This window comes from Diceros bicornis, chromosome 4 (assembly GCF_020826845.1).
Source record: "Diceros bicornis minor isolate mBicDic1 chromosome 4, mDicBic1.mat.cur, whole genome shotgun sequence".
Lineage (NCBI taxonomy): Eukaryota > Metazoa > Chordata > Mammalia > Perissodactyla > Rhinocerotidae > Diceros > Diceros bicornis.
This window is the reverse complement of record NC_080743.1, coordinates 41116010-41136114: the sequence shown is the minus strand read 5'-3', so window position 1 is coordinate 41136114 and position 20105 is coordinate 41116010. Positions and strand designations below refer to the sequence as shown.

General features: G+C 37.1%; 1 protein-coding gene across 1 annotated transcript in view; it reads left to right on the top strand.

The window, feature by feature from the left end:
* VAV3 (vav guanine nucleotide exchange factor 3) overlaps window positions 1-20105 on the top strand; it is a 352245-nt gene that overhangs the window by 273035 nt on the left and 59105 nt on the right. The gene's annotated exons all lie outside the window — the stretch shown is intronic.

Genomic DNA, 20105 nt, shown 5'->3' with positions numbered 1-20105 from the left:
TCCCAAAGGAAGGAGAGCTGCTGCTTTGCGCAAATTTGCCCTCTGCCTGCCAAGCCCGCCCATAGGGGATGCTCACTGTAAGTCACATACAGGTGCGGTCTTGACTAGAGGTGCGTCTGGTGGCTGGCGATTTGAATGGTGTGGTTGGAGAAGACTGGATTGTGCTTGTGTTTATGGTCAGGACAAGGAGTTCTGCACTTTATTTTGTAGGCAACGAGGGTGTCATCGAAGGATTTTGTTTAACAACAACAACAAAACTTTAATTAAAAAATCTTGTAAAAGAAGTAGATGTTAGCTATATCAAATTTAGAAAATTTAGGTAAGCAAAAAGTTATCATAGTTTTGCAAGCCAGTATAACTACTATTTACATTGTGGCATGTGTCTTCACAGACTTTTTTCTATGCTTTTCTATACTTTTTTTTTCACAGAAATGAAGTCTTGTTATATACACAGCTGTTTTGTAACCTTTTTTTCCCTCAACAACGTATTTGAACATGATCCATATCTTTAGACAGTCTTCCCGTAACATGATTTTTAAATTTCAGCTTGCTATTCAGTTATAAGGATGTACCCTAGATTTAATTTAATCAATTCTGTATTGCTATTCATTTAGATTGTTTCCAGTTTTTCCATATCATAAACTGTACTGGAATGAATGTTTGAAAGAGAGTCCTAATTATGTTTTAGAAAATAACGTTTCATTGTTAATTAAAATTCCATAAATTTATGTGATTTTAAGGAGGACTTTTATTTTTTTTGCTGAGGACCATTGTCCCTGAGCTAACATCTGTGCCAGTCTTCCTCTGTTTTGTGTGTGGGTTGCCACCACAGCATGGCCACCGATGTGTGGTATAGGTCTGCACCCAGGAACCAAACCTGGGCTGCTAAAGCAAAGCTGACCTTAACCACTAGGCTACGGGGCTGACCCCAAGAGCACTTTTTAAGCACCATTTATAAGCACCATTTCTTAGAGAAAAAAATTTCATCCACATCACATTACATAAACTACAGTCCTGTCAGTAAGCTCTCTCAGTAACAGGGCTTTCTCCCTGTTGTAGGCCCCTCCCCTGAACCCTTGATGAGATGATGTCCTCTTGTCTTGTGCTTCCATAGCACTTGCAATTGTTCTACCATAAAACTCATAATGCTTTATAATAATTGCCTGTATAATTTTCTTTATAATTATAATAGTAATCTCTGTTAGATTCCAAGTTTTGTGAAGGCAAGGACATGCCTATCTTGCTTACTCCCATTCTAAGCACAAAATAAGCATTTGGAAGATTTTTTAATTAATAAATACAGGAATAAATGGATGCCTTAGGAAAAGATGAACAAACAGAAGCTGAAAGCCAAAGTACCAACAAATAAATTACCTCCCACAGTCTCCTTCTCTTTGTAGCCATTGTGAATGATGTGTTTCACAACCAGGGAAATGGGTGTAAAGTGCGAGTTTCCGTGTATTAGAGAGGAAGCTATAAGGCCACTGGTCACAGTGGTGGCCTGATGGGTATTTCTGTTTTTATGTGAAGAGATAGATGGATGTCTAGAAAAACTGGCACGTGAGTTAGTTTCTTTTCTAGTTACCTTATTTCAAAGCCAAGGGAGCTAAACCTCAAAATGCCTTCCCACACATTTGCGATAATTACCATGAAAATAACGATTATACAACTCAGCCCAGCAAAAAAGAAATCTTCAAGTTTAGCACCTTGAAAGTGGTGTTCACTGTCAATGCTGTTGTTCAAAGAATAATAGCTGTGCAGAAAAAGTCTGCAAGGAAAGGAATCCCCCTTTTAAGAACTGCAGAGTTCAACATGCTACTGCCTGAAACGAAGAGAGAATAAGTTCTGAAAGATAAAACATGGAGTCGGGAAAGAAGTGAGTAAATTTAAGATGAATCAGATTATCTGTGGGAATATTTTTTTAGGTGCCAAAGAATTTTAATTTCAGTTGTAGGAGAGCTTTCTCTCAAGCATAGTGGCAATTTAAAGGCTTTCGTTTATATAGAGGTGGGGGAAAGAAAACTATAAATGTTTGCCCTTTTTTTTTTTTTAAAGAATTATATGCTGCTTTATTTTTATTTATTTATTTTTTTGTGAGGAAGATCAGCCCTGAGCTAACAACCGTGCTAATCCTCCTCTTTTTGCTGAGGAAGACCGGCTCTGAGCTAACATCTATTGCCAATCCTCCTCCTTTTTTTTCCCCCAAAGCCCCAGTAGATAGTTGTATGTCATAGTTGCACACCCTTCTAGTTGCTGTATGTGGGACGCGGCCTCAGCATGGCTGGAGAAGCGGTGCCTCGGTGCGCGTGGGATCCGAACCCGGGCCGCCAGTAGCAGAGTGCGCGCACTTAACCGCTGAGCCACGGGGCCAGCCTGTTTGCCCTTTTGAATTTGGTGCTCTGGCTATTTGTCCACTCAGGTTGTGAAGATGGTCAAGGGGAAAGCTCTGGTGTAGCCCCCCCACTCTCCTTTTTGTTTCTCATTGGAGGCTTTATTATCTAGTCAATAGATTTTACAGAAAACTCTTTGTATGTTTAAACTCATGTATGAAAAGAAACCGTCAAGAGAAAACAGAGAATGGGTAGTCGTGTATCCCTAAGACCTAAGATAGCTGCTTAGTATTTCCTTAGAAAATATGACTAAACTGGGATACATTTCTATAGTTTCCAAGAATGTTATATAAAAAGAGAAAATATTTTTGTATTTATTTACTTAGATTTGCATAAAAAGTAAAGCACTTCCTCATAAAAAGAGGAGACTCCTGAAACTTGTTGGTACTCCTGAGTACTTTAAAGAAGAAACTTCTGAATCCAGGTGGGTTTCTTTATGGATTTTGTAAAGTGCTGGAATCTGCAGGATACTTAGAAGTGTAAGTGGTTCTGCCTTTTTTCTTCTTCTTTTTTTTTTGGTGAGGAAGATTGGCCCTGAGCTAACATCTATTGCTAATCTTCCTCTTTTTGCTTGAGGAAGAGTGGCTTTGAGCTAACATCTGTGCCCATGTTCCTCAATTTGGTATGTGAGTCACCACCACAGCATGGCCTGATGAGTGGTGTAGGTCCACGCCCAGGATCCAAACCCATGAACCTGGGCCGCCGAAGTGGAGCGCGCCAAGCTTAACCACTATGCCACCAGGCCGGCCCCAGCAGTTCTTCTTTTTGACAGAGCATCTGTAGCCATTTATTTATTTACAAAAAAGTGAATTTCTTTGATGAATTTATCTAATTCCCACTCCCATTTCCTATGTGTAGCATTGAAGAAACAAATCAAACCTTTTATTCTATGTTTTCTAATGGTATGTTCTATATTTACATGTTAGTAGCTTTATTGAGGCCATTTATTTGAACAGAGGTATGTTTCCATTAAAAAGATCCATTGAAATATTGTGCCCAGAAGAAGAATTGAGGCAAAATGACTTTTTTTTTTTTTCGTGAGGAAGATCAGCCCTGAGCTAACATCCATGCTAATCCTCCTCTTTTTGCTGAGGAAGACCGGCTCTGAGCTAACATCTATGAGGAAAAATGACTTTTAATGCAATGCTCACGTTCTCAAATAAATTCTATGCCAAAATAAAAGTTAGGACCCAAACTGCAGGTTTTCTAGTTATATTTCTCCTACGTAGCAGTACTAATAGCAGTTGGCACTTTCTCTCGTGTGACTATACTAATAAACTGATTGAGTATGTAACTTGCCAGACATACATTTTCAATAGTACCTACAAAACACCTGAAAATATCACTGAATAACAAATATGCAAATGCTGTTTTAATTTTCAGTTCTGTTTCATGTTTACAGTTAATAGAACTTTCATCATAAGATGTGTTCTGTGAATTGCAGAAAATATTTTGTCACAGTCTTTGCATTGAGTTGTGTGCTTTGTGCTACCTCTTGTAGCTGTGTGGAACTTCAGGTGACCTCTGGAGCAGTGTCATGCTGAGATCAAAAGCAATATGTTCAAGGTTCTATGAACCACTGTGGTGTCTAAGAGAATATATACCCAGAGGCAAGTCTCAGAACAAAATGTCAAGAAGGATTAAGCCCCTACGTATAACAATTCTTTCTTAGCCGCCCTCTTCTATAACACTCATGATTACCTGACATAGTCAGAAAGGGAAAATAAAGAGAACATAGGCTTTGAAATTTCAAATTCTGCTTAAAAAAGAAAAAAACAAGTCTCATTTTTAGGCCATGACTTTATAGATGTGGAATTTGCTCATAAATGTCACCTTCGTACCATATTGACCTAACCTTTGTTAGATTGTTTTGTTTCATAAGCTAAAGTCTTACTTTAATTATTTAAGAAATGAAAATAATTTCTTCCCTGAAAAATGTGTGCTAGGTGATGCTGAGGCTGGAGGTTAGGCTTCTGTGCAGGAGTAACGTGTACTCATTTTCACTCTCTGGGGACCCTTGCTGAGAGCATTATTGAAGGACTGTCACGGGTAGTCAGAGATAGAGAGGAGAAAGGGCGTTGCAGCCAGCACAGGGAGCTAGGATAATTTTTATGTAATGGGAACTCTCATTCGTTAACAGTTCAGTACTTTCTACTGTCACTCATTGCATGCTATTCAACAACTCCAGACATAATCAAATGATGAAGATTTAAATAAAATTCAAAGTAGCAAAATTCAAAGTAGCAAATTCAAAGTACTTCAGTGCATGGCAAGTTGTGTTGCTAAAATATATTCACCAAAAGTACTGTTAATCCTGTGTTTCTTAAAGCATTCATGAGAAATGCAGGATAAACTGCTTTTTAAGGTCACGTAAAACTCTTCAAAGTAGTATTTTATTAGATAAAGAAACTTCAAATAAAATTTGAAAATGCATTTGTGAAACATTCCAAACATACCAAAAATATATGATAGATCCATATGTACTTACTGTTAAGAATAAATAGATATTATTTTGCTACTTGTTAGATCCTGTTCAGAAAGTTTGTTTCCCTAAATCTTCAACAGTGCTTAGTGTTATTGATTTATAAGATTTTACCAATATAAAGAGTATATATTGATTACTATTTCATTGTTTTAATTTTTTCCCCAACAATAAGCATCTGACAGTATCTTTTCACGTGTGTAAGATTCATTCAGTTTTTCTTATCTATGAATTACTTGTTCATATTCTTTTCACATTTTTCTGTTGGGCTGTTTATATTCTTCTAAATTTTAGTTCTTTATATATTTTGAGAGCTAATCTTTTGGTTCTATTAATTGCATGCATCTGCTTTTTTAATGGTTTCTTCTTCAGAGTTTTAAATTTTAATGGAGACAAATTTACTGATATTTATTTTTACTTTGTGCTTTTTGTGTCTTGGGTAAGAAACCTTCTCTACCTAATATCATAAGGATGGTTTAGTATATTCTCTTCTAAATGCTTTACAATTTAGGTTTTCACATTTCATCTTTATTTCATCTGGATACATACATGACTTGTTTCTAGGCTCTCTAATCTGTTCCATTGGTCTATTTCTCTATCCCTACACTAATACCACACAGTTTTAATTGTTAAACTTTTTAGTAATAACATTGAAATTAAAAATATTTTGTGTGGAGGTTGCTTGATATTATTATTAAATATAAATATTTTCTTATTTTTGCAACATTTTGAGGCATAGGAACATTTATCCTAAGTTACTTATGCAAACTAGATCAATGTAAATTATTTATTGCAGAGAAATGGTTACATAGACCCAGTTAAGGGTCAAACATCCATTGACCCATACCATGTGGCAGGCAGTGTGTTAAATGCTTCATACATAATTATTTCACAAAAACCTCATTAGTAACATTAATATCCCCATTTTTCAGACATGGAAATGAAGTATTTATACATTCATTATACATTCATTTCTTAGACCTGTTTGACACAAAGCCTGTGTTCTTGACCATTACACACACTGCCCTCTCATATATGCTCCTCTCCATTATTTATCGCACACACAAAAAGCACATCTTGTCTTCAACCTGGGTGACTTTACATTGTAGGTGACTCATTCAAAGCTGAGCCTCCTCACTTCACCTGACATTGATGTCTTCACTGCCGGTGACCTCTGCCCCTGCTCCGTTTCATCCATACATCCCCACAGTCACACCTTGGGCTTTATCATCATCCAGACTTTCTCTGTTTCCAAAACATTAACTTCAGATATCTCATTCTCTTGTCCCAATATGAGAGACCTGCTCCTTGACCCCTCTGCTACCTTTCTATTCTTCAGCCCTCTCCTGTGTTTATTGACTTGCCTAATCAGCTTAGTTTCTGTGCCCCAACATTTGAACCATTCTTTTGCCAATGTCTAAATCAACCTGTCTTTACTCATCTAACTGGATTGCAGAGTCCTACTGAAGAAAGTCTTCCAAGAACAAAGATTTGTACCTCTTTAAATGTGGTGAGATTTATATACCCTCCCCTGTGTCTGGCTGATGCCTACTTATACTATAGTTTCAGCTTAGAGTCTACTTCCCCCTGAAGTCTTCTTTGAGCTCCCTGGTTTAGATGCCTCTGTTGAGCACTGCCATAGTAACATGTCTGTCACTGTCACAGCAATGTCACACTGTTACACAGTGTGTATATTCTTCTCTATCCCTACAAGATGCTAAGCTCTTTAAGAAAAGAGACCTTATCTCTTACTTATTGTTGCATCCCTAATGCCTCTCATATTTCATGACTAAATGGAACAACCAACAATGAGTCAAGGAACCAACCAAACCTGTAGATGAATATGTTTTAAATATCTATAGAATCCAAAGTATTATGTTCATGGGAAAGTACTTGTAACTTTTCAAAATGCTTTCAAACTTATTTTCTCAGTTTTGTGCAAAATCATTATATTTGGTCTTGGTGAAATTCGACAAAAACAGAGATATATTCTATAAGGATCTTTCAATTTAGGAGACAAAAAGAAAAAGCAATTTGGGAGACAATGGAAGGCTTGATATATCTAGCACACTAGAGAAGTAGCTTATGAGTTTATCTGCTTGATGAAATAGTCCCTAGAGAAATCTTAGAATTTTAGAACAACTTCAGTTGTTCAAGCGGACACTCGGGATTTTTTTTTTTAACTTTGGATTTACCGTGTACTCTTGGATGTTTAATTAAACTTGATAACTAAAAAGCTAAGTTATCGTCACAACTTGTATTTCTTAGTGGTTAAATCAAAGTAATTTTAAGAACAAATATCATAAATTGTTGAGTCCTTGAAGATAATAGGAAAAATAAATACTAATTTGGTTTTATCACATGTTTATTTTAAAATCAACACTCAAGTCTCATAAAGTAAGAATTTCTCCCGAAAATTAAATCATTCACTGTTACAAATTTTTACCACATGCCAAGCACTGTGCTTGGGGTTAATAAAACAAAGATGAATGATTTAGACAACCTCTACTTTAAAGACAGAAATAATTATTTTGTGATTTTGTAATGGATAAAAAATATTTTTTCTATATAGAGCTAAAAAATTTTTACAGAAAAAAGTAGGAACTCTACTTGCACAAATTATACTCCCTAGTTTCAAAAGGGAAAATAGGATAGCCTGACTGTTTGAAAATTGAAAAAAAAATTCTGTAACTGGGTTTTTCAAAAGAGTTATAACTCCAAGGTAGATGGAAACCAGGGCCTCAACAAATGTTTATTGAATTTATTAAACAAAGAGTTAACTAATTAATGTTGCTCCATAGAGCCAGTGCCCAAGTACATATTTACATGAACTGTTCTTTTCTGTACAGAATTATGCCTGCTTTTTGTCATACTTAAGCTTAATTAGACCTTTTTGCTGCGACTTCATTAATATTGGTTACTCAGTCCATGTATATTGAAAGAATTGTTTTGGCACATATTAGATTAAGCCATAGGAAATTGCCTTTTTTGTACTTCAAGAACAGTCAACAGCAGCCAATTCCTATGGGTCGACCCAGTATGTATCACACTTCTATGTCAGGATGAATACTGGGCTATTGGCAAGGAAAGAGAAGTTTTGTTCATTGACCTAGAGGAGTTTGTCTTAAACACATAAGTAAAATGATCAGACTCTGTCCAAGAACTTGGGTGAAGGTCATTTTTAGGATTAGCCATTTTTATGGTATATAAAGTTAGTGAGAAATCAGTGGTTTGGTTTTGGAATTATGTGCCATATTAGTATATTATATGTTATATTTAGGTGTTTTTGTAAACTGTAAGTACATGTGAACTTTGTATTAAGTATCATTGGTGTTTTGAGAAGTGAGGCAGAACTAAAAGTTCTATTTCAGTTTGTCTTTTCTGTGTGTAATCCTGTTTTTTACCAGTGTAACTGCCTTCCAGATGATTCATCACTTTTTGGCACTATTTCTTATTGTTTTAACATTTGTTTTTTTCTTTGTAGTCCACAGTTTACATTTTAATAATTATTACTTTTATATTTTTTATTATGTCCTTAGGATGTAGGTTCCATTTCATTTTTATTATTTTTGAGATGATTAGAAGCAACTGCACGTCTAACCATTTAAATAGCTTATTGTGCTGAATTTGAACAAGTTGAAACTATAACATAATTTCTATATTTAAGGTTGATGAGAGAAGCTCTTTATATATAATAAAAAGATAGGAAGCTAAACATTTGGGGAGAGAATAAGACTAACCTTAGGGAAAGTAAAAACAGGAGAAAAAAAAAGAAGAGCAGGAAGAGATCAAGATAAAAAAAAAATCAAGATTTTGAAGGGCAAAAAAATACCAATACTATACCTAAAGTCAATATTCTACACACATATCAAATATTTTAAACTGAAAAATTGTAGAGGACGTAAGCTTAAAAGCCTAATACCTTAATTTTTTAATATTCCCAATCAATTTATAGGAAGGAGGCAGAAGATATACTTCCAATATGATAATCCCAGGGCTATAGAGATTTTGAAACTAAATCTCTGAACTTCCTACAATAGTTTGAAGGGTCTGTTTTTGCTTATAATACTACCATTTCCACTGGAATATTTTGTATCTGATTGTTTCCCAGCTTCCTTGGGGAAAGGTAGTGATTTATTTATTAAGTATTAAAATCTGAAACAATCATGTATGACCTTTCCATGATCTTCTCTTTATTTTTCCTAATCAACCCAGGATTCCACCCTTACTGGGTGACAGAGTAGTGTTGGAAAGAACACCATTTTAAGCTAGCTATATGCAACTGGACTTGAGTTGTTTCCTATGTAAATGAAAATCTTTGTCTAAATTATCTTAAGAACCTTCTTTGATAGAATCACTATTCCATGCTATGTACACTGTTTCCATTGCCAGAACAGTATTATTTCAAAAGAATGCACAACTCAGTGTGGTTTCTGTTATCTTTGCCTCTCCTTATTATAGAAAATGTTAAGAAGGAATGTTCCTGAGAAAGGAAGAGTGTTTTTGGTGTATGTATATTCTTATGTAGATATATTGGTTGTTGATCTTTGGCCCCAGTGAAAGGGAGTGTACACAAAAATTTACCACATTAAAATGAATATATATAGCCAACCTCCTCCTATGAAACATTGCTGGTTTTAGGTAATAGTTATACATTCACTTGTTTTCAAACTGATAAATTTATATATGTGCTCAGTCTGCTCATATCTGAATCCATAAGATTGTAACTAAATGCTTCCATCTGACTTGAATTACTTTTTTTCATTTCAGCAAAAGGTTAAGGAGGGAGAAAAATCAAGGTAAACAACAGGGTAGAGACTAAACCTCAGAGTTACCTGAAGATAATTGTGATGGCTGCGGAGCCTCAGAGTTTGAAAGTAGGCTCGTAAAAGTTTATAAAGACTAAGCAGGTTGGAAGTTCTTTCAAGTTAATAATTTCAGTGTAGTGCCATTTTGTAAAGACGAGATGATTCTTCTACTTTTCCTTTTTCCTATTTCAGAAGTTTATTATAGAAGAATGTTCATAAGAAGGGTAAAGAGATTGTTTAATTTATGTGCATTTTTACGTAGATATGTTGATCGTTGGTCTCTGACCTACAGGCTCCCTGACCTCTTACAAAAGAGCAGCACATCAAAATGATGGTTCAGAGTCATTTGCTTTTCTTTGAAATTTTGCCAGTCAGGAATACTAATTGCACATGCTCTTCATTTTACCTTATAAATCAATAAACCGTCTGCACACATCTGAATCTTTTGGGAATGCAACTGCATATGCTCTCCGCTACGCCAGCAAGTGTATCACAGGAAGGAGGGAGATGGAGAGAAAAGAGAATAATAGAAAAGAGCAAGGAGGAGTGGAAGGATGAGACTAGAGCAGACTGTTTTAGAAAGTAGATGCTACTGTCTATGTTAGAACTTGTGTTGTTTCTATACTAACTAAGCAGTTGAATGCCTAAGAATAAAAAAGTATTTTTTTTCCCTAAATGATGCAAGTTACCCAGTGTAAACGATATTCAGGATGAGTATAAATCATTAAGAGAGTCATTATTAAGGACTTTTAAGAAATGTATAGCAGTTCTGTACATTAAAAATAATTTTATTTCCTGCAAAATTTCAGTTACATGTAGCATATTAATAGTTATAAGTAAAAGCACAAATAAATACAATTTAAAAACAAGTCAAAACTAATGATGAAGTGTAGTTTGTTTAGTAAAAACTGAATATTTTTATTATTAAAAGCTAAATTTGGTTGTGAAAATAATAAATGTCATACAAACTTAGACTACAAATATGTAGAAAAGGAAAGGAGGAGAGACCGATAACAAGTAAATAACTACGTGAATTATAAGTTACGGTTCATAATATAGACTGTCTTGGCTGGACCCACTTGCTCAGGGAGTTTAAGCAACTACAAAAAGGTCAGTATGATGAAAAACATTGAGCAGGTATGAGCCTGGGACAGGATGAGATTGGAGAGTTATCAGGGGCCAGAAAATATATGGTCTTGTAGGCTATAGACAGGGGTCCAGGTTTAATTCTAAGTGCAGTGGGAAGGGTTTTAAACAGGAAAATGCTATTATATAATTTATATTTTTAAAAAGTCATTCAGGAGGGCCAGCCAGGTGGGGTAGTAGTTAAGTTCTCACACTCTGCTTTGGCAGCCTAGGGTTTTGCAGGTTTTGATCCTAGGCACAGACCTGCATGCTGCTTATCAAGGCATGCTGTGGCAGCGTCCCACATACAGAATGGAGGACAGATCAGCTCAGGGCTAATCTTCCTCAGCAAAAAAGAGGAAGATTGGCAACAGATGTTAGCTTAGGGCCAATCTTCCTTACCAAAAAACAAAAAAGTCGTTCAGGTGACTATGTGCAGGACAGTCAAGCATAATAGGAGCGGATGAGGAAAGGCCAATTTGAAAGATAAAGCTTGAACTGATAGAAATAAAGATGAGAAGAAATGGTTGATTAGAGAGCTATTTTGGAGGTATAATCCAATGTGTGTGTCTGTATTTGGAAGGGTGGCTTTTAGGAGAGAAGGATAGCTACCTTTTCCTTCTTCCAAAAGAATTCGTTGAGATAACACAATCTTTGCCACCAAGGTGGTCATAGTCTAGTATGTATAAACTTTACAAAGACTGACACAGAAAGATGCTTATGGTCTACTACTCATATTTTATACTAGCTAAATAAATAATTTTGGTACAATACATGGTATTGAAGCCCTAAGTATGAGCATCTAAGGGAGTTTATGTTTAAGGCACTTACCCCACACTTAAGAGAAAGTCAGATTTCTTAGCAGAAGTAAGTTTTAAGGAATGAGAGGAATAAGTCAGATTTTTTTTCCCCTTGGGGGCGGGGTGAGCTGGGTGTGAAGACAGCAGCAAGTATATGCCAGGAAGAAGGTGCAGCATGTTAATGAGAACTTGACCGTTCAATAAATTTCAGATAATTCAACTGAACGTGTGTAGGAAAGGAGTGCTGAAATGGACCAGATCCTTAAGAATGCATATTATTAACTTTAAATTTTATCAGTTGTTTTCATGCAACGTCACTGACCATTTTTCTGTCTTTCTAGTACTTCAGGCTCATTCCGCTCCCAGAGTCTTCATGGTTATTGTTCAGCTTGCCTGTTAAATTTTTCCCCTCAAATGATTACTGCCTTATTCTCAGGTCTTAAACTTGACCTGATCACCTTCTCTAAAGAAATCTCACCCCCCCACACCCACCCTCACCCCCACACGCCCTGGTCACTCTCTAATCCAGTACCTTTCTCTAAATTCTTCTTTATAATACTTATATCTGATATTATCACATCTGTCCATTTGTTTTTGTGTTTGTCTTCTCCACTAAAATATGAGCTTTGTGAGGGAGGGACTTATCAGTCTTATTTATGGCTGCATACCCAGTCCCCAGGCCATTACCTGCACACAAATAATCTGAATATCTGTTGAATAAATGAAGGAACTCGTAGAACAAAGAATGAAAACTAGGTTATGGCAAAGTGCCTTTAATCATTTTTACTTTTCCTCTATCCTATCCATTCAATATCCTTTAGGAATGGATTGTTAAAGGCTTGTTTTGGTTGCAAGAAAGAAATGAGCTCAGGTGGTTTGAGGGATGGAGGTTCTACTAGGAGAGAAAGAACACAGTCCAGGAAATCTTCTCAATAGTCACTCTGGGTCTCAGTGTTTTCCTTGAAGGGGAAGAGTACAGCAGGCTTTACGGGAATCTTTCTGGACCAACAGTTCTGGAAACTAGTGATCTCAGTCATCTTTTCTTCTCAAAAGACAGAATCCATTGTTCCCTGCTGACTTATATAGCCGCCTCCGGCTGTCATGTTCTATAAGGAGCACATTTGATCATCTTGTTTCTCATCCTCCAATGAGGACTGCCCCTTTGGACAGTCTCCCTTCGAGCTTCCTCCTCAGCCTCTGGTGTCTCACATGTTCAGCCTATTTATTGCAATCTTTGGCTTACTTGCCATCCCTGATCCACTCGGGTGTGGTCAGAATAGCAGAATCACGTGGTTTAAGTGATTATAGTTTTCTGTAGAAAGAACTACATGTGTCCATTTGTCCACAGATCCACAGAACTGCATGTGGATGTGTCAGGCACTGAGAGTTCCATAGATTGTCAAGTACAATTTTTTTTTTTTTCTTATTTTTCACTTGAGGAGCTTTGAGGCTCTGACATTAGAATATACCAGGGGGAGTTTTTACTTTCCTACTAGAATTCACCTAATCCTGGGGAACTCTCACTCTTTCACCACTTGGAGGAGAGTTCTGCCTCCTCTTTTCCTCCTCCCCAAGATAACACTGGACACCTGGCAGGGATTCAGATGATTCACAAACATACATTAGTTGGTATCAGAAGACCTTTTCTCTGCCGCAGCCTCCTTCCCTGTGAGTTGCAGAGAATGACTAGCCTGCAGCTGGGAAGACTGAGCTAGGAAGTTGGTAAATCAGGGTTCTAATTCCATTTCTGCTTCTAACTAGATGTTTGACTTTAGAAAATTTATTTACCACTTTGGTTCTTAGTTTTATAATTTAGAAAATGAAGTGGTTGGACTATGTGATAATGCTCTTACTTTGAAATTATATGATTGTGTTCTTTTTCTTTCTTTAAAGAGGATGTTGAGATAGCTCAGGCTGTGCTCCTCAAACTGGACTCCTCTCATTTCTAGGAGTGGTCATTTTCTAGGGGTTTGACAAATACATGGCACATTCTCCTAGAGCTCTGATCTTATTTCAAGATTTTAGGGAAACATTTTTTTTCACTAAAATGTAAATATTTGATAGAACAGAATGTTAAATTTGCATGGATTTTAAAGTAGCACATGAAATTTTATAGTTCTAGTGTATTTGGTAGCCTATAAAATGTTTTTAATAAAAGGAAAAAGAAACTCCAAAAGGCATTATTATATCTTTCACCCTTGATTTACTAATAGTCCGTTAGGCAGTGCCAAAGAGTCACTAGTCAGTGCTTATAAAGTTGGAGGAAGGTATCTCTGTCCGATCCTTGTTTTCATATGATCAGTGACAGTGCTGTTTCCTTCATTTGACTCATCACTGTTTATATAAGTAAAGTACCTTCCCTGGGTGAAAAGTTTTTGAAATCATTGATGGGGAGTGTTCTGTTTGTGAACAATTAGTTCTTTAGACCAGTTTGTTTTTCACCAGATTGTCTGCTTCTGTTGTAACAGATGGTTTCCATTCTGAGGCTCCTTTTGCTCCTCTTTGAAGACCAGCACGTGAATGAGAGCTCACTGCTTAGTGGGAAGGAGCCCTGTAAGGTGTGGTGGGCAGGGGAAGCCCGGTGTCCAGCGTCCCAGGCCACCTAACCTGCCATCTGCTCAGTCTACCCAGCCTGGTCATCAGACCTGATGCTTACATTGTGAACTTGTATCAGGAAGATCCCAGATGTTAATGTAAAGAGGATTTAGTTGATAAGATGCCAGACAGCACTTGTTTCACTGTAGTTTTCTCAAAAACAAGTTTGATAGTGGTGAATGTCGTGGTACTTTGCTCATGCGGCCACAAGAAAGTGAACCCTAAACCTGGCTAGGATTTGGAAACCACACCTATGAAACTTATAGAAAAAATAAAATACATATTTCAGGATCCTACTCAAAACAAAATTTCCTGAAATTTTTATTGATAGGAATATTTTTTAAAAGTTTTCACCAGATGAGAGCCCGTACCCAGTTGTATTGTCTTTCAGTTCACATGTCTGTCTATTCAGTGGACTGTTGGCTCTTTGAGGGTGGAAAGTGTGTCCTTGCTCTGTGCCGAAACCCTCATGCTCAGGAGTGCTCAAGACATTTAAGGAATGAATGAATATGTTATGCTTGTGATCAGTTTCCCAGGATAAACCAACTACGTCTTCTGATATCTTGTAAAACTAATTATTTTTTAATGCGACTGTGTTTAAATTTTAAATTGGGCCTCAGAGGTGAAAGGCCAGCACATTGCCGACAGCCCATTTATCTAGCACACAGTACTCTCCTCTAAGTTATTGCCCCGGGGAAGCCCATTGCATTAGGGCAGTGATAGCAGCATCATGAGTGGATACTAATTCATATTGTGGCAGTCACTCTTCTTAGAAACCACAGTGGTTGATACTGGTACAATAGGCTAAGTTCATTGAAGTTTGAGGATTTATGTGAAAATTATCAGTGAAATAGTTTATATCTGGCAAACTTCATAATAGGATCTTACCCAGAATTAACTTTTTTTAAAACTCTTTTTTTATTTTTTGGCATGCATCACTCTTAGTGGCATTGAATTCAGATTTGAAAGGAAATTTTGCTTCAGATCTCCTTTTTGAAAGCACTTCTGTATTGTTTTGGAAGACTGTAGTGTTCCACGTAATTACATTGGCTTCAGTTTTATTTAACCAGCATGCCATGACTATTACTCGACTATAACTGTCATTTTAATATTGCTGATTCCTCTGTGTGTTAATTCTTTATGCATAAGGATGACTTGGGGACCTTGTCTGATTTAAGACTAAGCATAATTAACATTATGCAATTTAAAAAAGTGAGCAAAAATTAAAGGGCAAAATTTTCCATAAGTTATATATTGAGGATATAGTGAGCTGTACAGCAAAGCATTTGTTTTAGGGAATGAAACAAGCTAAAATAACTGATCATTTGGCAGCAGATCTAATTTTGTCTTAGCCATTTTAATTATATTCCCTTAGATAAAGATAATTGATTATATAAAGTTTTGGGAACTTCCAAGATTGCTTAACTATATATGTTGAAATTACATATGATTATTTTGCATTTAATATCTGAAGGTGTATGCAGTATAAATTTTCAGATTTTGATGAGCAACCCTGTAACTATACCAACATGTCCATTGTAAATGCGGTTCTGGGGCAGAAAGAAACTAAACAACGATTGGGTCTGTGTTTTCCCAAGGAGAAAGAAGCAGCTTTCTGGGATGAGTTGTGAGTTTATAATATAATGGAATTTATATTTTTTAAATCAACTTTTAGAATAACTTTTGGCTAATTATTTCTGATTGGTCAGTGTCAATGAGGGAAACTACAGTTCTATTTTTGTAGTTTTATACTGTTTTGCATCTCAGAACCCCTGGAAGTATGGATAACCAAAGGAAAATACAAATAGGCTTTTTTTTTTTTTATTTTAAGGAACTAGGGATTTTAAGCCTGAACAAATTTTGAAAGACTAATCTATAAAAAGGAGGTTTGTTGTCTTCAGCATAATTCCAGATGGAAGGAGGCAGGTCAGCGGAGAAAAGTTACACAGAGAGACATTTTTGAGGAAGTTTCAGTTAGAGCTTGTTAAGAAACTGTATGCAACAATGACTGAGTTGTCATAGAGACGTGTAGTGAATGTTCTGTCCTGGACATTTTTAAACAGAGGTTGAAACCTATCAGGGATATTTTATAAGGGGAGAATAAAACTTACACTACATGAACACTAAAGGGCTATTCGAAATATGAGCATCTGTAAATCTAATTTCGTTTCCATTCTTGATCTCATTTAGGAGGTGTGATGCCTGCTGTGGCAGTAGACTGTGTTAACAATTATATTGATGGCTGAGTGCTGACATGAAGTTTAACCCACTCCGTCTCTTCTCATTTTAATTGCATTTTTATCTATCAGTTAATGTGATTGTGTTCACCTTCTTAGCAGTGTTACCATGTCTTTTTAAAATAAAAGGCAGAAATATAAAGGGATGTTTTGAAAGCAACCATTCATTGTACCAGTATTGTAGAACTCCTACTACATTAAAGCGTCAGAGGCAAGGGGCAGAGTGTCAGAATTCATCATGTTGCTCTGTCCTTGCTTCAGTCCTTTTATTCTTTGATCTCTGTAGCCCTGTAACCCTGATGATCTTTGATCTCTGTAGCCCTGTAACCCTGATGACAGATCATCCTGAAATGGGAAGTGCTGACCTATCAGAAATAAATAGCCAAAGATTATCCTAACAAATGACCAAAAAATATTAATTCTTTTATATTGTAAACTCATAACTCATCCCACAAAAAAAGCATATAAATCAAATAAGCTCTGTATTTTGCAAGTCATGTATGGCTGAATTCAAGCTAGTAGCAATATCCTTTTGGCTATTACCTGAGCTCAACCAAAATTCTTGGCAAAGGTCACACAATTTTTGTTTTAGGAATGAGGTCAGCAACATACCCTATGCTAGTGTGCTACTAGATCAACTTCCCAAACGAAGATCATAACCAAGAAGAAAGTAATAAGAGAAAACATAGAGTAAATGAAAAAATCAGAAATAAGCAAGACTATAAAAACCAAGTCTGTCATTCTGAAGACTACTTAGTCCTAAATAAGTCCTAAGACTACTTAGGTCTCATTTCTTTTTTTTTTTTATTTCCCTTTTTCTCCCCAAAGCCCCAGTAGATAGTTGTATATCATAGTTGCACATCCTTCTAATTGCTGTATGTGGGATGCGGCCTCAGCATGGCCAGAGAAGCCGTGTGTTGGTGCGCGCCCTGGATCCGAAGCCACGGGGCTAGCCCAGGTCTCATCTCTTGACCAGAGGATTTTAATATATGTACTATTTTAAATTTTAAATATTATGATTTTACTAGGCCATGTGTTATGGGCATTCCAGTTCATCGAAAAAGATAAATTAGGCAGCATTGCTCCATACCTGACAATTCACAGCCTCCTTGTGTAGCCTGGGCTTTCTATATTTTTATCCTTAATCTATGTTTGGTTGGTGAAATGTCATCAAAGTTAATTTTTTTCTCTAAATAGTCTATTAATTTTCAATAATTTCTTCTTGAGGATGACTAAGTTGGGCATGTCAGCAATGAGAGAACTGCCACTTCCGCCATTTGTCACACGGCACTGCTTCTTTTTGTCCCTGTGGGTCCTGGCCATGGAGACAGCTGCAGAGAAGGCCAGGGCCTTCTAAGCACGCAACTGGCCCCAGTATTTGAGCCCACATCAGCTATTTCAGGTTTAAAAACTCTTCTTTCTTGCCTTCAGCCTTTATTTAAAAATTGATATCAGGGGCCGGCCCCGTGGCATAGCGGTTAAGTGCGTGCGCACCGCTGCTGGCGGCCTGGGGTTCGGATCCCAGGTGCGCACCAACGCACCACTTGTCAGGCCATGCTGTGGCGGCGTCCCGCATAAAGTGGAGGAAGATGGGCACGGATGTTATGTTAGCTCAGGGCTGATCTTCCTCACAAAAAATAAATAAATAAGTAAATAAATAAATAAAAATTGACATCAAAACAAAATTATCAAGAGACCCTACTGAATGAAATGCTTCTCCTGCGCTAGAAATGCTTGGTAAAACTGAGGCTAACCACAGCCCTGGCCCCCCACCATGGAATAACTATCATGCAAACCAGACTCCATGTTAAAAATTCTCCTTGAGACTGCATCCTCTTCCATATATTGAACTTCTAAATCAGTTGTTGTGTGCACGGGATATTTAGGTTTCATTTTAAATTAACAATAGCAACTTAATAGAAAGTGTAAAATAAGTTCTTTCTATGCTCAAGGCAGCCAGCCCTGTGGTCTAGTGGTTAAGATTCAGTGTTCTCACTGCCAAGGCCCAGGTTTGTTTTCCAGTCGGGGAACCACACTGCCCATCTGTCGGTTGTCATATTGTGGCTGTGTGTTGCTGTGATGCTGAAAGCTGTTACCAGTATTTCAAGTACCAGCAGGGTCATGCAGGGTGGACAGGTCTCAGTGGAGCTTCCAGACTGTGACAGACTAGGAAGAAGGACCTGGCCACCCACTTCCGAAAACTAGTGGCCGTGAAAACTTGATGAACAGCAGCTGAGCATTGTCTGATATAGCTCTCCAAGGTGAGAGCGTGGTGCAAAAAGACCACAGCGTTCCACTTTGCTATCTATAAGGTCGCTAGGAGTTGGAATCAACTCAAGGGCACTACGGACAACAATACTCAAAGCATTTACAGTGTGTTGGGAGCAAGTCTGATAAACACTTCACTTACAAGAGTTCTCTTGTTGAGTGTTGTTTTTGGGAAAGACAATAAAGTCTGCTGTTTGTGTAAGGGCACCACCTTATAACATCTGGGAGGGAAACGCTCCATGAAAGATGTGGGATTAAAGTCATCCCTCCAGGGGTTCTGTGGCACAAGAACTTGAGCCAAGGGGAGATGTAGCAACTCTTAACATGCCTCGGCAGTTACAGCAGCTACGTTGGGGTGAAGGGCTCACTGTTTTTCAGCCCTCTGTCTTCTGATTGACTGGATTGATAAAAAGTGTTGACTAAAAGTTTTCAGTTCTGTTTAATTTATAGCCACTCTTGTTTTCTCCTTGCTGGAGTGGTTACGGGAAAAGGATTTTGAGGGACTTTATTAAACTGTTTGCTGGAGCATTTTCTGTAGACATTGAGGTCTTTTCTAGGTGACTTGGACACCTAGAACTGAATGACAATCATTCATCCTCCTTCTGTGTTTACTACAGCATTTCCAGCCAGTGATAGCTTCACCATGGCCAATCATTAGAATAAAAAGTCTTGAAGTGTAGTAAGCAATGGCTTAAGTCCGTGAATGTGCAACAAATTTCATGTTTATGAGTGTTCTCTCTCATAGGAGGGAGCGGTTTCACCTCTAAATGAAAAGGTGACTGTGAGGTTGTCCATTTGTGACCAATATTGGTGCAATTAGGCCTGTGTGCAATTGAAGCTGCTGTTCTCAAAAATGAAATATTGAACTGAGGCCTTCATTGCACATTCCAAGAAATACAAAGAAAAGGGATGGATCTGTATTTCAAGTATTGTTGATGCTATTGGCTTAGACATGTTCCCTTTATTGGGTCTGTTTTGCAAGCCTAAATTTCAGCCTAAAGAATTTCTCCATATAAATGTCTTAAGTATTGCAGTGGCACATCCATCACCTTTTTGGTTTTGAATTACAAAGATAACCTTAAGATATGAGCCTTATACTGGGCAGTGTGATATATACACAGAAAGGGTGAGCCTCCTTAGTGATGAAATCAGCCAATGCCCAAGAGGAAAGTAATAGGCAGAAGGGATAGAGTTGATGAAAAAATTGATTCTTTTCCATTAAACCGTATGTGGTGTGTTTTTTATGAAGCAGGCATCAGCTGAAAGAGAAATATTTTTTCAACTAGAAAGAGATTGATGATGAGGGAGAAGAAAAGTATGTAAGGGATCAGGGGATAAATAAGTGTCTTATTCCATTACTGTCTCAAATAATGAGAAAGTTGAAAAGCATTCCATTATAG